Source organism: Aptenodytes forsteri, unplaced genomic scaffold, assembly GCF_000699145.1.
Source record: "Aptenodytes forsteri isolate BGI_AS27 unplaced genomic scaffold, ASM69914v1 Scaffold23, whole genome shotgun sequence".
In the NCBI taxonomy this organism is placed as follows: Eukaryota; Metazoa; Chordata; class Aves; order Sphenisciformes; family Spheniscidae; genus Aptenodytes; species Aptenodytes forsteri.
This window is the reverse complement of record NW_008796043.1, coordinates 3,564,081-3,580,747: the sequence shown is the minus strand read 5'-3', so window position 1 is coordinate 3,580,747 and position 16,667 is coordinate 3,564,081.

Sequence of the window (16,667 nt, the reverse complement as noted above, 5' to 3'; positions counted from 1 at the left end):
AACAACAACAAAAAAGCAAAACAAAACCAAAACAACAGTAAGGAAATCTTAACAATCCCACGTTTATAATTGATTCAGTTAAAGTGTAATTAGCTTTTTTCTTTAATGTTTCAGGCAGCTTTGCTTGTCTGACTGTTCCTGCTTTGCTGTCAGACACTCAGCTCTCTTTAATACAAAGTGTCCCCAGGACACCTATGCTTTACCCAGAGTGTACCCAGGATACCTGTCCTTTGGAACATTTAGCCTTTACAGTGTATCTTCCTTTCTGTTGCGGAAAATGAAACTTGCTCCTTTCTGCATGTTGCCATAATATGTTCTGATCAGTAGAATTCATATGTCACTTTCATTTTCAACAGTAGCAGGGCACAGTAAGGCACACAGCTGGTGCCAGGAAACCAGTTTCCCGTTACTGTTCTCTGATGGGAGCTTATTAGTGACACCATGCACTCTTCAGCTGAGCCACTGAATTATAATGAGCATGTAGAGCCCAATTCTTCTCCCAGTGTCATCAATGACAAAATACCCACAGACTGTACTGAAACCTATGTAAAACAATTTGGCAGTATCAGGACCTTGCCTTTTTAGATTTCATTTTTCTCTTTCTGAGTCACCCGTAAAATGCAAAAGAAAAATAATAGCCAGAACCTGGACAAGAGGCATGTGAAGGAAGTAATATAATGTTTTTTATGGGACAAGAATGGCTAAGTGAAGCTTCAGATGAGGTTATGGTCAAGGGCTAGGACCATTAGGGCTGCCATTAGATGGCTCTTCAAATGTGCTTGGAGCCAGGCTGTCCCTCTGACATCATGAGTCAAGAGTTGCCCCATCAATAAATACACACTTTCAGGCATTTTCAGTCAAAATAGGAAAGAAATTAAGGGGAGGAAGAAAGGCAAGAAACCGAGCAGTGAACTGGAGTTAAAGGAACAACTTCTAAGAAATCTCATAAATGGTAGATTAGGATTGATTTCTTGTTTTATTTCCCTTAAATAGAACTGAGCTACAAAAATGCCCTTGATTTTGCTCTTTACCCTGCCTTCTTAACACTATGAAGGTCTTTCCAGTGCATGTTGTACCTCAGCAGTGTTAAAATGTTCCAAACAGTGTGACTAATTCCTAGTTTAAATAGAAGTCCATTTGTTAGCACAGGTGGACAGATACTTATTCTGCTGTAAGGAGGCATGAGAACCAGTACTAGCAGAAAACAATTGAGATTGTTATCACAGGATAGTCAAGTCTGTACTTTCGAGTATGTCCCATCAGTTTGCAGATTCTCTCAATATCAGGTCTTGCTCTAAAACATGAGAATGTGATTCTTAAGAAGCTATGGGAAATAAAAATAATAACTAAAAAGGCAACACAAGTAGGTCACTTGCAGAATGAAAAATCTAAAAGAGAACCAAAGGTTTCTTATACTGGTCTAAAGTGATTACATGCATCAAAGAACCTATTAAAGCCTGTTGAAACTACTCTCAAATAAAAGAACCTATATTGATAGTGCAGAAAATTTTATCTCCTTGAAACAAACACGATACAGATTATATGAGGTCTGTGGGGGGAATAAAAAAGCTTTGTAATTCTACACTGTTATCCTCACTTCCCTGAGGTAGTCTCACTTGAAAAGGCTTCAGTGAAAGAGAAGTTAACATATAGCAAACCTATCATGCCAAAATCTTGTGAAAAGGCAACATGCCAAAATACCAAACTTCTGAACACAAATCATACTTCAGAAAACATCAATTCATGTAATTTTCAGAGAAGTAGGAGTTTAAGCCCATCACTGATAGCATTCATAACGCCTGGTCTGGCAGGTAATTAGAAAGCTCAGTCAGAGAAAGAATTTCCTAACAAGTCTGTGGACTAAAGCTCTGATTAGATTTTAACACTGACATTAAGAAACAGAATCACTGAACTAAGAACCATTAGTTGTCAACATATTGTTCAACGGAGCTAAAAATAAGAGTGGTTTCAATGTTAGAAATCTGATGTTAGAATCACTGGGGACTTGTAGATAGAAACATATGGTAAGACAAAACATTAATCTGATTTGGGATTGAAGGATCTACCATCAGTTCATGAAAATAATGCCATTATGGCTGCAAGCAGAAGAAAAATCACATTGAATAGTCCTGCAGTCAAATAAGAATTTCACCATTTAAGCACAACTTATGGCGGCATAGGCTGCCCTTTCCCAAACACTAAATTGGAGAAAAAGAGGCAGATGATAGACATTTTCAGGGAACAGCTTCAGCAATTTGACACATCAACCCCACAATATGTACAAAATGAGAATAACAGACTTCCTACTGCTTTACAACAGTTCTGAGGTCTCAGGAATGATCTGTGGACCTTAGAATCATAGAATTATTCTGGTCAGAAGTGATCTCAGGGGGTCCCTAGTGCAGCCTCCTATTCCAAGCAGAATCAACACTCAATGACTAAGCTGCTCAGGGCTTTGACCACACAGGTCTCGAAAACCTCTGAGGACCTCCATTCCAGAAACTCTCTGGACAGCCTGCTCAAATGCTTAATTATCTTCAGGGTAACAAATTTTCCTTATATCCAGTTGGAATGCTCCCCATTGCAATTTATGATCGCTATCTCTCATTCTCTCCCAGACCTCATTTGCACTTCAGTAAAGAGCCTGGTCCCATCTTCTTGATGACCTCCCTGCAAGTATGGGAGGACTGCTGTTAGGTCCATTCAAAGCCGTCTTTTCTCCAGGCTTAATAAGTCCTGGTTTCTCAGCCTCTCCTCATGGGATAAGTGCTACAGTCCTTGACCAGATGAACTTGCTTCCATTTATCAAAATCCTTATTGCCCTGGAGCTCCCAAAAGTGAATGCAATATTTCACATCTGACATAGTCAATGCTTCTCAGAGGGGAACAATCAAGTCCCTCAATATACTGTTTGCAGTTTACTGAAGAGGATTATTTCATCCCAGGTACAGGACTTTGCATTTGTCCTTGTTGAATTTCATGAGGTTCATATCAGCCCATTCCTCCAGCTTGTTTAAGTCCTTCTGAATGTCTTTTCTGTACCTCCAGTTTGAGGTTGTCCCCAGACTTGATAAGGGTGCACCACATCTCCTCTTCTAGGTTAAAGACACTGAACAGAGTAAAAGATATTGAACAGTCCCAGAATTGACCCCTGAAGAACTCTGCTAACTGGCAAAACACAAACCATTAATGACCACACTTTGAGTCTGACAACCAGCCAGATTTTCACCCATCTAGTAGTCCCCTTATCTAAGGTTTTAATGTCCTAATGTGGATACAGGGATGCTGTGGGAGACCATAAGGAGTCTTGCTACGGCTGAAATAAGCAACATCCACTGCTCTTCTCTCATCCACAGTCATTTCGTCACAAAAGATGACCAGGTTTGTCTGGTAAGATTCACCCTTTGTCAACCTATGTTTGCTATTCCCAAACACCATTTTCTCCTTCATGTTCTCAGAAATGGCTTTCAAAAGGCAAAATCTTCCTCCACATACAAAATCTTCTAGTGATTAATTATGACACATTATGCTTTTAAAATCTAGTTGGAATTAAGAATAGGAGATATGGAAATGCAAAGAAGATTTCAATGTAAGTAGACTGAATCAATAATCCTCCTCTCAGAATAAGATACTTTTCAACGCAGCAGCTTGATGTGGTTGTGTGGTTCTCAAGGGAGTGAGAAATGGGGAGCAATTAAAAAAGCTACAAAAAATTCCCATGCATCTTTTCTCCCTTTCCATTTCTTATTTCTTTTTCTCTTTCTGAGTATTCTGTCCTTCTGAAGAGAGTAGTATGTTCTTTGGACCCGTGAAGCTGGGGACAAGAGAGGTAAGTCCAAAGCAAGATCTCAAGCCTGAGGGCAGATTCAGAAATGTTAGGGATGGAAAAACATACCTTTGCAAGCTAAATGTCTGTGCACTTGAAGCTGCCACAGGGATTGAAAGAAGCCCTTGTTGGCACACCATACACAGGCACAGATGGGATTTTTTACCAAGGCTTCATAGAGCTATCTAGGCACTGGAAATTAGGCTGAGAATTTTTGCACTAAGTTTAATTTTGTCAGAGCCAGGGTCAGTTTTTTTACAGATTGCTGAAGGGAGAGGGATTGAAGTGTAAATATGAGCATTTTTGTTGGTGGCAGATAGTGGGTCTGCATGAGTGCATGTATGTGTATATGTAAACATGGCATGGAGCAAATACCTACAAAAAGTGAGAGCCCTGTATAGAACAGCAGCACTCATGTAATTTGAGAGCTACACATATAATGCATAATTTTTGAATTTACAAATGTAAAGTTGGCAAAATTTGGCACTCTTTGTTAGTTTAAAACTTAAAAGTGTTTTTATCTGGGCTTGCCTGCACTACAATTTTGATTCTTTGCCATACCTTTAGTAACTGAGTGGGTCAAGTTCCACAAAAATCTTAATATAGTATACTTTTAAGTAATCCTCAGGCGTACTTTTTTGACAACTTTTCATTGACAGACCCAAGCCATGGGGCACAGGCAGCCATGGAACTATCACAGTCTGTGCCATGAGGAGTTAGGGAGATGCCACCTCCCTCAGACAGGGCTTGGGGCTCCCTATACACTTTCCTTGCAGCTTTCCTGATCACCTTGAGAGGCAGTGATGAGTGACATCAGCCCACTCTGGCCACCCCTGTACTGAAACAGACTCTGCTTTTCAGTCTCACTTTAACATGCTCCATTAGTTTTCAGTAAACAAGTCTGTTTATGAGCCTGGCAAACCTAGAGAACAGTTTAAAACTATGCTCAAAGAAATTTATTCCCAGTCAGCCTATCATATGTCAGGGAGTCCCATATATTGCTCCCATTCATGACTCCCAAGTCTCCATTTAATTCTTGTCTCTTGAGGCCATGTATCTCAGAAGTATTCTCCTCTGTACTCTGGACTATTTTGCAGAGAAAATGATTAAAAAAAAGGTTTATCAATGCCTCTTATTCTCCCAGTGGTCCGTTTGGTTATGAATTGCTCTTTCCCTCTTTTTATGCTGCTGTTACCCAGCCATGTAGCTGATAGTCCAGTTTCTTCCTGTAACATCTCCCTGCTGCCTGTATCTTTTTCCCTCAGGGCTCTTACTGCTCTTTCCATTGCTTGCTGCTCTCCTGTGTTGCTCTTCCACCCACAACATCCTCTGTTTGCAACAGGTTTGGCATTGCTCTACATATGCTCATATACACATGGGACTTCGTATGATTGCTGGACTGAGCAACTCAAATATGCTCAGTAGATATGCTCCAAATCAAATCCTTATAAAATATGCTGATCACACATATGCTGTCTACAACAAGAAAGAATGGCAGTGTGCTCAGGCAGCCAAGAAGGCCAATGGCATCCTGGCCTGTATCAGAAATAGCGTGGCCAGCAGGAGTAGGGAAGTGATCGTGCCCCTGTACTCGGCCCTGGTGAGGCCGCACCTCAAATACTGTGTTCAGTTTTGGGCCCCTCACTACAAGAAGGACGTTGAGGTGCTGGAGCGTGTCCAGAGAAGGGCAACGAGGCTGGTGAGGGGTCTGGAGAACAAGTCTTATGAGGAGCGGCTGAGGGAACTGGGACTGTTTAGCCTGGAGAAAAGGAGGCTGAGGGGAGGCCTCATTGCGCTCTACAGCTCCCTGAAAGGAGGTTGTAGCGAGGTGGGTGTCGGTCTCTTCTCCCAAGTAACAAGCGATAGGAGAGTCCCCATCCCTGGAGGTATTTAAAAGACGAGTAGATGAGGTGCTTAGGGACATGGTTTAGTGGACATGGTGTTTTTGGGTTGATGGTTGGACTCCATGATCTTAGAGGTCTTCTCCAACCTCAATGATTCTATGATTCTATGTCATAATAGCAGCAGGAGCAATTGCAAAGAAAGGATTCTCCATTTCAGTCACTTTTGAATACATCTTAAAAAAGAGATTAAGTTTATGTTTGGGATATTTTCAATAGCCACAGGAATATTATTGCTACGACTCCACTGCAGCTCCCTTGAATTCATGACTTCTATTGCTAGAATTAATGTTACATAAGAAAATACAAAGGTTAACCAAATAGACCAATAGACCTTTAGATATTTGTACTTCTCTATATTTGATCTTTTCAGAAAATGAATTTTCAGTAATTTCTCATTTTCAGTAACTGATTTTCATCTGGAGAATGCTTCAGATAAGACATAATGCTCTTACAAATGTTCATTGAATTAAGTCAGAGTGCATTTCCAATATCCTTTAGAATCACTTAGAAACAACTTTCCTTAATGTTGAGGGGAACATATCATTAGCTGTACCTGGATTTGAAACTGTGTGGCATTTTAAAACTTGTGTTCACAGAAACAACTGGATGGAAGCAGGTCCTTACATTTACCTCCAGCTTTTGTTTATTTCATATTTGTTTCATTGTCAGGAACAGTCCACCATTAACAATAATAACATACTATAAGTACACACAAAAATGTTATTAACTCATATATGGAAGTCACATCTTGTATCTCCTTTTTTTCTTGTAAGACATAAAACTAAATATCTCAGGATAAATAAAAATTTGCATGATATAAGAAAAACTAAAGTGAACAAGTTGATTCAGTACTTTGAATTAGTTGGTATTTCAGCTGGTCTGAGTTGTAATTTCAAAATTTATTAATATAGTACAGCTGGAAAAAAGAAATACAACTTGTTGCTTTTATAAAAGCTAATTTCCATACCTTAATTCCAAAAGGAGGAAGGGAGGAAGTCATGGTTTAACATCCCAGTGGGATGGGGGAGAGAATCGGAAGAGAAAAAGTAAGAAAACTCATGGGTTGATATAAGAACAATTTAATACTTGAAATAATAGAACAACAATAACAACAACAACAACAATAATAAATTGTAATGGAAAGTAAAACAAAGAGAGAGAGAGAGAGAGAAACAAAAAAGGGGGGGGGGCACAAACAAGTGATGCAACCCCTCACCACCTGCTGACCAACACCCAACCAGTCCCCGAGCAACAATCGCTGCCCCCCAGCCAAATCTCCCCAGTTTATAAACTGAGCATGACGTCACATGGTATGGAATATCCCTTTGGCCAGTTTGGGTCAGCTGTCCTGGCTGTGCCCCCTCCCAGCTTCTTGTGCACCTCCTCACTGGCAGAGTATGGGAAGATGAAAAGTCCTTGACTTAGTATAAACACTGCTTAGCAACAAGTAAAATATTGGTGTGTTAACAAGTAAAACATCAGTGCGTTATCACATTATTCTCATGCTAAATCCAAAACACAGCACTGTACCAGCTACTAGGAAGAAAACTAACTCTATCCCAGCCAAAACCAGGACAAAAGGGAGGAAGGGAGGAAGGAGAAGGAAGGAAAAGGAAGGGGAGGGAGGGAGAAAAAAAGTGTCCTGGTTAAACTAAGTGCAACAGCAGTTGCACTATATTTCCATAGAAGTAGGTGGTGTGACTGTAGGAATATAGTTTGGAAACAATGCTGTTTTCATTGCTTTGCAAATTGTAGATCTACCACAGAAGCTGGAAACTTGCCCTTACTAATGAGAGCCAAGAGGAAGAAAATAATCTGAGCTATGAAGCAGAGTTAATCATGTGAGTGTTACTAAACCATATTGATGGCACAGAGGAGATGGGCTAGCTGAACTGCAGGAAGGCTTTTATCTTTATTATGAAAAGGCAACAAGCATCCTGGCTAGCTGTATTTATGTCTAAGTGGATGGGATGTTTGATCTATCTGTCAAATGGCAAATGTATCTTCTGAAATCAGTGAATACTGATTTACATGGTGAGACGAAGCTATAACATCATTCCATCAGAGGCAGTAATGTCTCCAGGTCTAGAAAATCAAATCCAATTTCTTACCAACATTCCCTAGTGCATGATATCAGAAATAACCAAGGCAGTAACTAAGTAAAGTAAACCCCAAGCATCTTTTAGTGCATAGGCAGAAAGGAGGCTTCCAAAGAATTTCCAACTACTGTACTTTGCAGTTGGAGTGCAAAAGGGACTGAAATGTATTAGGCAGCAAAATCCCTATAAATTTAAATAATTATCTGAGCTGTGTAAGCCTGTGGATCAAGAAAAGTTTTTGTCTTGACAAGAACATTAAGAACAGACCAAGATCATTGACACTCTGAATGCACATTGTGTGAATTAGATTAACAAACAATAAATTTTCTTGGAGGCACTGCCAATTTACTAAAATCCTGACCAAAATAAAGTTATTGTGCAGAATAGACTTGACTTTGCAAATATTAGGACCTTTCAAGGGTGAGGAAAGGGAGTTGCAACTATCAGTTACCATTGAAAATGCTTGTTGTAGTGAAAGAACTCAAATACCAAGTTTATACCAAAGTAAAGGTTTCACAGGCAAGCCAGAATCAAAACCAAATATAAAGAACAGTTTTGTTAACAAATTTTCAGAGGCTCTCATCTGCTATACCAAAATCCAGTGTCATGGATTTAACTTAAGTAACTATTTTGTAGAAATGTAGCTTTCCTATTCATGTATGTTAAAACCCAAAATGTTAAAACCCAAAATGTTAAAACATATTCATAGACCCGTAGCCTGGCAAAAAAACCCCTCTAATTCTTAGCCATTGTATTCCAGGTCGTTATTGTGAAATCCTTTATTAAAGCATAAAAACAAAAATTCTGTAATAGATTAGTCTGTTGTAGCAGCACAAATAATCAATAGGTTAATATTAGAGATGAACAATACATCACCAAGGTGAAAAGGTATACACAGAAGCTGAACTGGCTCCAGTCCGTAATGAATTCTGCTGTCTTAATTTGGGTGGAGCAATGAGAAAATCTGATTCAGCTAGGACATTTTAGTTATATGTGAATATATAAAAATCTTACTGTTGAAATTAAGCCAGCCAGGGAAAGGAACAAGTCTCATATGGCGGAAATGGGGGACTGTGCAACTTACCTTGTTGTTTTTTTTTTTCCTTTCTGAAATGTTTGTCAGAATATCTTCATTTTTATATTTAGCTAGTTTGTCATCTAAGAAAGATACATTGTTTATTGGTGCGGTACTGCATCGAAGAGATTTTTTCCCATTGTTTTGGGTTTTTTTGGAGAGGGAAGGGAATCAAATGCCTATGATACTTAAAGTGATGAGAGCCTTGGGGCTACAAAAGCATCTACAAAAAAAAAGAGAGGCACATTTTTGTGTAGTGCCACAGAATGTGTCCTTCCTCTAGAAAGAAAACTAGATGCATGCAAGATCCCCATATCTCATTACTGTACCCTTTAGAGTAAACAAGGGCACTGATAAGCACGTGCATGTATGTGAGTGTAAAACACAGGAAATTTACTGCACTCCTGTTGAAAAGCAAGTTTTAGCCCAGGTGGTCAGGTAGAGAATATAGGCTATGTATCTATATTCACAATGTAAAAGATAGTACTGAAGAATTAGAGGTATTCAAAAGTGATATTATTACAGAATTTTATAAGCTACTAAAATATATGTATCACATAATTTCTTATTATACTGCAGACAAGGTAAAAACCGGCGATAATATCTCATTTTAATAACATTTTTGTTGAGAGAAATCAAGTGCTTGAGTTCAACAGTGCTTGTAGGACTAATGAATAAGTCTGGAATCACCTGTAAACCCAGGTAATAATAACCTAGCAATGTAAATATCCATAGAGTGAGATTTTATCCTTAAATCAAGACCCAGAAAATCTAAAGTAGGGGAGAAGTGACAAATATATACTGTTGTGAGAGGTGGAAAGTGAAGGGAAAGAGCACAAGAAGATATTCTGAAATTGAAAGAATTACAACAGTGCAGAAATTTTCCTCCCAAAGGCATTTGATGTTGCTCTTAGTTGAATAAGATGATGGATCTTGAAATTGATAAAACATCCCAGTCACAGGCTTATTTATGGTCCTCTGGTAACCTTGCATGGCTAGATCCTGGAATTTTTTTCTGTCTCTTTGAAGTGTCATTAACGGCCATCAGTTTTTGTACATCCAGACATCAGTGAATAGTTATCCCACAGAACAGAATCTATATTCCTTTCTCCAGATCACCATTTAGGATTTTTCTCCTCTTACAGAGTGTCTGGTATCTAATTTCATAAGGAATGCCTACAATATGTGTTCATTTGGGTAAATGCTGCAGTAGGCAAGCTGTATACACCTTGGCTGCTGAGTTTGCACAATTCAGAAAGGTTTAAATCAGAAGGCAACAGAGCAACAAGAATATGTGTTTAGAATAATGAGAAAGGGAGTGAAATAATGCACATTTTTATCAGTGTTTTATCCTGATATATCAAAATATTGAAGGATATTGAGAAAATCTGATGCAACATATTAAATTTCCCATTTTATAAAGTTACTTAAATATATCTACCAAATATATTAGCATGTTAGAGGTTAATATCCTTACAGTGGAAGGAAAAAATGGTGATATGATACTTTACAGAAAATAAAAATAGTTTCCAAAATGTAAATGGTATAAAAATGCAAATCTATATCTTTGTACTTATTTGAAATACAGCAATTACAGCAGATTGATAAAATAGCATGTTGCAAAGTAATGACTTTTCATGTGACTGCAAAAGGAGGAGTTAATAACAGTTTAATATCAAGATGTCATAAGAGGTTCAAAAATCTCTCAGAAGGATAGAGATTGATTAAAAGAAAGATGGTCTCTGATCCTGCAAACTCAGGGTGTGGGAAGCCTGAACTAGAGAACATTAAAATGGGATGGCTTGTTCAATTTTAGGTATGTATATATAGTGCTATATGTGTGTGTTTATATACATAGTGCCTACAGATTTTCAGGTTTAAATAAGTTAAGGCCCAAGTACCTGTTATTTCATTTTTTAATTCTTTGATTTAAGTTGTTTCTAGAAGAAAAAAGGAAATTAGATGAGAGTTCCCACAGATTTTTATTATATAGAAATGTTTATACCATCATGTTCAACTGTGCTTTCACTGTAGCAGCATAACTGGGACTAGATAACTTATGTCCTTTGCCACAGAGACCAGAATCCCATGTTCTGAGTAGAAGCTATGGTATGGATAAAGCAAGAGCACTAAACTCTAGAGGTAGAGACAACTTTGCATCCCTGCAATGATATCTGTGGGAAAAAGAGCAGTTGATGAGTGTACTCCATCAAAGTTCCTCTGCATATAGTGGTGGCACACTGGTCTGCACTTCACAAGCAAAACTTCTTGTTATCCTTATGTCTGACAGATGAAACAAGTGTTTTACCATGCTTTTATTAGTAGTTGAGCTATGCAGAGCTGTTATTTTAGATAGCATGAGATACTTGGCTAAAAACTAGCTCTTGCTCTTGCAAGTATTTTTTGGTGCCTTTCAGACTTAGTAGAGTTGATTAAATGAGTTTTTGCAAAGTAGCTAAAATTCCTTTTTATTGTCCTCAATTCATGGATCAGCAAAGTTAGTTCTGCAGTAGCATCAGGGCAGCTCCCTGAGTATGTCTCTTCCTAAAGAATCGAGACCAAGCAAGTTCCTTGGCCACAATACTAGGTGCCTTTGATCATGTTAGCTATCCGCACAGCACCAGTCAGGCTGACTTTCTCTCTGTCACTGCCACAAATTCAGAAATGCCCAAACAAGCATAATGCTTCCAACCAGGAAGAGAAGAGATGAGAGGTATCTCCTTCCCCCTTCTCTCTCTCATTGTCTCTGTTTCCTGCATTGCTTCTCATTCCTACAGCAGCTGGGAGAGCAGAGCTTGGGGGAATAGGCCAGTGGAGCTTATGAGGCCCTGGGTGCTTTAATTCATGCCCAGAATAGGTTCCAAAAAATGTGTGTGATGGAGCAGTTCTGGCAGTCACTAATGCACTCACATGCTTTCAGATATTTTGAGTGCATATGAAATAAGCACAAGGCTGCTTCTAATTGGCTTAACAAGTAAATACAAAAGTCCAGCTAGCATGTACTGACTCACTGTTTACGGCTGATGTGAGTGGGTTATGTCACACAATATTGTTTTTGTCTCTGTGTCCTGTGGACCTAAGACACAAATAGTAATTTTTGTGTGTTTTTTCTCACTTCAAAGTGCCTTCAAGAATGTGCCAGACTAGTGCTTTATAGCACTAATTTGAAGATGTGGCATCATTCAAGATGTGAACAGTGACAAAACCTGCTAGAATAGTGCTAGAAAGCTGTTCAGGCAGCCCTGTATGGTGTTACATCACTAGTATTGCCTTTTGGAAGAAGTTCATGTCAAGAGCTACAGTCATACCAAAAGTCATGCCTGAGTTTTGTTATGAATACACTGTGTTGAAGTGGTGTAAACAAGAGCCTTGGAACAAAAATTAAGCAGTTTGGATGAGCTGGCATCCAGTGCCCAAGCTTGCCCCACTTCCCTTCTTAAATTCTTTATTTTATTTTTTATTTAGCCAGGTAGATGTGTACAGAAGATCTATTTGTTGTACTTAAGAATATAATTCTATTACTACCACTGATTTTCTCTCCAGGGCACTTTCTTATTTTACCCTTGCCTGATGCAGGCTGTGGCTTCCAGGAACTGTACAGAAGTTTAAGAATCTCTGGACTTGCTAATTGTAAATGTTTCAAATTCCACATGGAATTTAGAATGAAATTAATTGTGCCAGAGCAAACCTGCATGATCCCACTGACTGCAGTAGTTGAAGAATTGACATGTCACCGTGGGGCACAGGAAGAATCGAGGAGTCAGTGTTGGATTTTTGGTTTAAACTTGAACTTAGGATTGATCTTTAAACTCAGAAGATAACCACCTAGAGCTACAGTGGATATTTTTGAGTGAGATCCGAAGCATTTTGTGGTAGTAGTTTCTTGAAAATCTTGAAGGCTAAAACAGACCAGCAGGAAACTTTAGATAGTTTTCTGGCTAGAGAAACTGATTTTCAGAATTCTAGTATATCCTAACTTCTTCTTTGTATATTTAACTCACCCTTTTGAAATGTTTCCTGATAGAAATTAGTATCTGTATCTAGTCCCTAACTCACTTAAATGTAGACATAAGGACTTTAATATTTTTATGCTTGCCAAACTGGACATCTGAGTATTTGCATAAAGGTGTGTTGCTGTTCTGTTATCTGAGTAAATTCTGCAAAGTCACCTTTAGCAACAGAAGACTGGGGCTGACTCAAAGATTCATGCAAAAGCCATTAAGGTCTAAAGGGGCTCCCTGGTAGTATGATACATAAAGTGCCCTTATCCTTTAGAAACATCAGTGCATGCTGAAAACACTGTTCAGTCCACAACTGGCATAATCAGGGTCTTGTCCTGATAGTACCCTATCCAAACAATTCAGAGAACTGCTTCTTTTAATTCTCTGCATTATCAATGGGCTTTGGACCATGCCCAAATGTATTTATTGACCATTTATTAGGGGTACAGAGAATAAAGCAACAAACATACTGTGGTGGGTTAACCTTGGCTGGATGCCAATCCTGCCATGCAACCACTCTCTCACTCTCCCTTCTCAACAGGACAGAGGTAGAAAATAAGACGGAAAAGCTCATGGGCTGAGATACAGACAGGAAGATTGCTCACCAGTTACCATCACAGGCAAAACAGACTCGACTTGGGGAAAACTAATTTAATTTACTGCCAATGAAAAATAGAGTAGGGTAGTGAGAAACAAAGCCAAAATTAAACCACCTTCCTCCTATCGTCCCTTCTTCCCAGGCTCAACATCACTCCTTCACTCCAGACTCTTCTACCTCCTCCCCACGAGAGGTGCAGGGGGATGGGAAATGGGGGTTGTGGTCAGTTCATAACATTTAGTCTCTGCTTCCTCCTCACACTCTTCCCTTGCTCCAGTGTGGGGTTCCTCCCACAGGATACAATCCTTCATCAACTGCTCCAATGTGGGTCCTTCCTACAGGCTGCAGTTCTTCAAGAACTGCTCCAGTGTGGGTCCCTCATGGGCCACAATTCCTGCCAGAAAACCTGCTCCTGCATGGGCTCCTCTCCATGGGCTGCAGCTCCTGCCAGGAGCCTGCTCTGGTGCAGGCTCTCCTTGGGCTGCAGCTTCCTTCAGGGTGCATCCACCTGCACCACCGTGGGGTCCTCCACAGGCTGCAGTGTGAATATCTGTTCCAACATGGCCCTCCATTGGCTGCAGGGGGACAGCCTGCCTCACCATGGTCTTCACCATGGGCTGCAGGGGAATCTCTGCTCCGGTGCCTGGAGCACCTCCTCCCCCTCCTTCTTCACTGACCTTTGTGTCTGCAGGGCTGTTTCTTTCACATTTTTCTCACTCCTCTCTCTCACAGCTGCTGCACAGTGGTTTGTACCATTTCTTAAATATGTTACCACAGAGGTGCCACCAGCGTCACTGAGGGGCTAAGCTTTGGGCACCAGCGGGTCTGTTTTGGAGCTGGCTGGAAACGTCTGTGTCTGGCATGGGGGCAACTCCTGGTCTCTTCTCACAGAAGCCACTCCTCTAGCTCTGCTGCTACCAAAACCTTGCCCCGTAAACCCAATACACATACATATATGAGAGAGAGAAGGAAAAAAAAAAATCATTTGTAATGTTAATTCAGCATATAAATCATTTTATTAATGTGATTTCAAGTATAGGCTGATGTTATTCCACTAATGAGTTTAATCCAGTCTATTTTTTGTACAATCTTAACACTATAAAATTATTTCTTTCCTGTTAGTCTTGCTCTCATAACTTATTATTGCACTTGCATTTGCTACGTTATGAATTGTTCCCAAGGCTGTAAATATTTCATTCACTTTGACACCAGTTTTTTCTATTAAACTTGAATCACTTACTTTTATTGTTGAAGGACTGCAAAATTGAACTGCATTATGAAAATGTAATAACGTACTCTGTATATTATTGGTTCATATCTGTTTCATTTTTAGCCACTGCTGAATAACAATTGCATAATATCACTTTCCATTATGAGCAGTCTTTATTAACATTTAAGAATTATTTTTATCCATTGAGATTCCAAATGTTTGATAGCAACACTTGCTTTGGTTTTAATTTATTTTATTTGTAAAAGAGCTGAGTTAGTAACAATGGTCAAATGTAGTAAACTTAGAGTAATTTTCTGTATTATTTCCACCTCCACTTTCAGCTTTAATATGCTGGTTTATCACAGAGAATGATGAAATGTTGTGTGACAGCCTGATAGTTTAAGTTTCATTAGAAGTCTGATCCTTTTCATGCCAGTATCAGTTGAAATGCAGTTGTTCACATTAGTGCAAAAGGAGAAAGGCACCTTTGCATACATCTTTGAGTTAAACTGAAAAGCAAATGCCCTCAAGATAGAGATTTTACAGATCTGTTCTAGAAACTGTGTATATCTGATAATCTACCTAATACCCAGAATACGTGTTCATTGCACTGTGCTCATAAGTTAAACTTAATACAAACAAATAAATTAAGTCTGATATGTATCAACTTCAACAGAAGTCACAAAACTACTGTAAATCCCCATAGGTGTTACTTATTTGCAGTTGAAGAGATGACAAATGTGAAATGATTTGACCAAATATAATCTTTCAACAAGTATAGTATTTTGCTTACCAAAAATCGCTCAATTTACACAAATGGTTTAATTGGAAATTCAATTAGTTTAGTGATGCTTTATCACTATAAGCATGATCTTTAGGCTACTGCAGAGTTAAGAAAAGGTGGACAGAGATATAGCTCATCCTAATATTATTAAGTATTGTAGCTTAGTTTGTGGACTGTATTCCTTTTCTTAGGCATTAGGCATCACAAATCTCTCTGGAGTCTGACAAAAGACTAAGAAAAAGTTGCCATTCCCCTTTTTATTTTCAGGTGCTTTAGAACATTTAAGACACATTATTTCTTAACTTCCATAGCAAAATCGGAGCTTCTTAATCAGCAGGTGAATACACTTACCATTTCATGAAAATCGGGTTACATTCTGGTTTTAGTCCATAAGCCCCAAGAATCACTTACATATATGTGAGGAGAACATCAGTATAATTTTGACTGAAATACCCACCTAGCAAAACCTAATAGCACTCCTGTGGCAGCTCATTCACTCATTTGAAACACATATATTGGTCCTATTCCTTTATTACCAATGAAAGGTGGCTTCCAATATTATAGGCAGAGTCCTGTCCGAAAAGAAAAATTCTTTTTCTCTCAGGAAGAAAGTTTTTGCCCATCTTGAAAATTTCCTGTTGCATATATTTATTTCTCTTTATACTAGAGAGAGTATATAATCCCGAATTTCCTCTATCCATTTTGTGAAAGTAGGATAATTTATTCAGAGTTCATATCATGTAGTCAAAAATGTTCAGACCCACACATGGATTTAAAAAAAGGTTAATTTGATTTCCAATTAAATAGTATAAAAGGGGAAAAGAAAGAGTGACATTTCTATTCTGTTTTTAAGAGCTAGACATTTTCTTCTTTTTTTTTTTCCTTTTTAATAATGGTTATAATATCTGTGTGTCTTGGTTTTGGCTGGGATAGAGTTAATTTTCTTCCTAGTAGCTGGTACAGTGCTGAGTTTTGGATTTAGGATGAGAATAATGTCGATGACACACTGAGGTTTTAGGTGTTGCTAAGCAGTGCTGACACTAAGTCAAGGACTTTTCAGCTTTTCATGCTCTGCCAGGTGCACAAGAAGCTGGGAGGGGGCACAGCCAGGACAGCTGACCCCAACTGGCCAAAGGGATATTCCATACTATATGATGTCATAAACTGGGA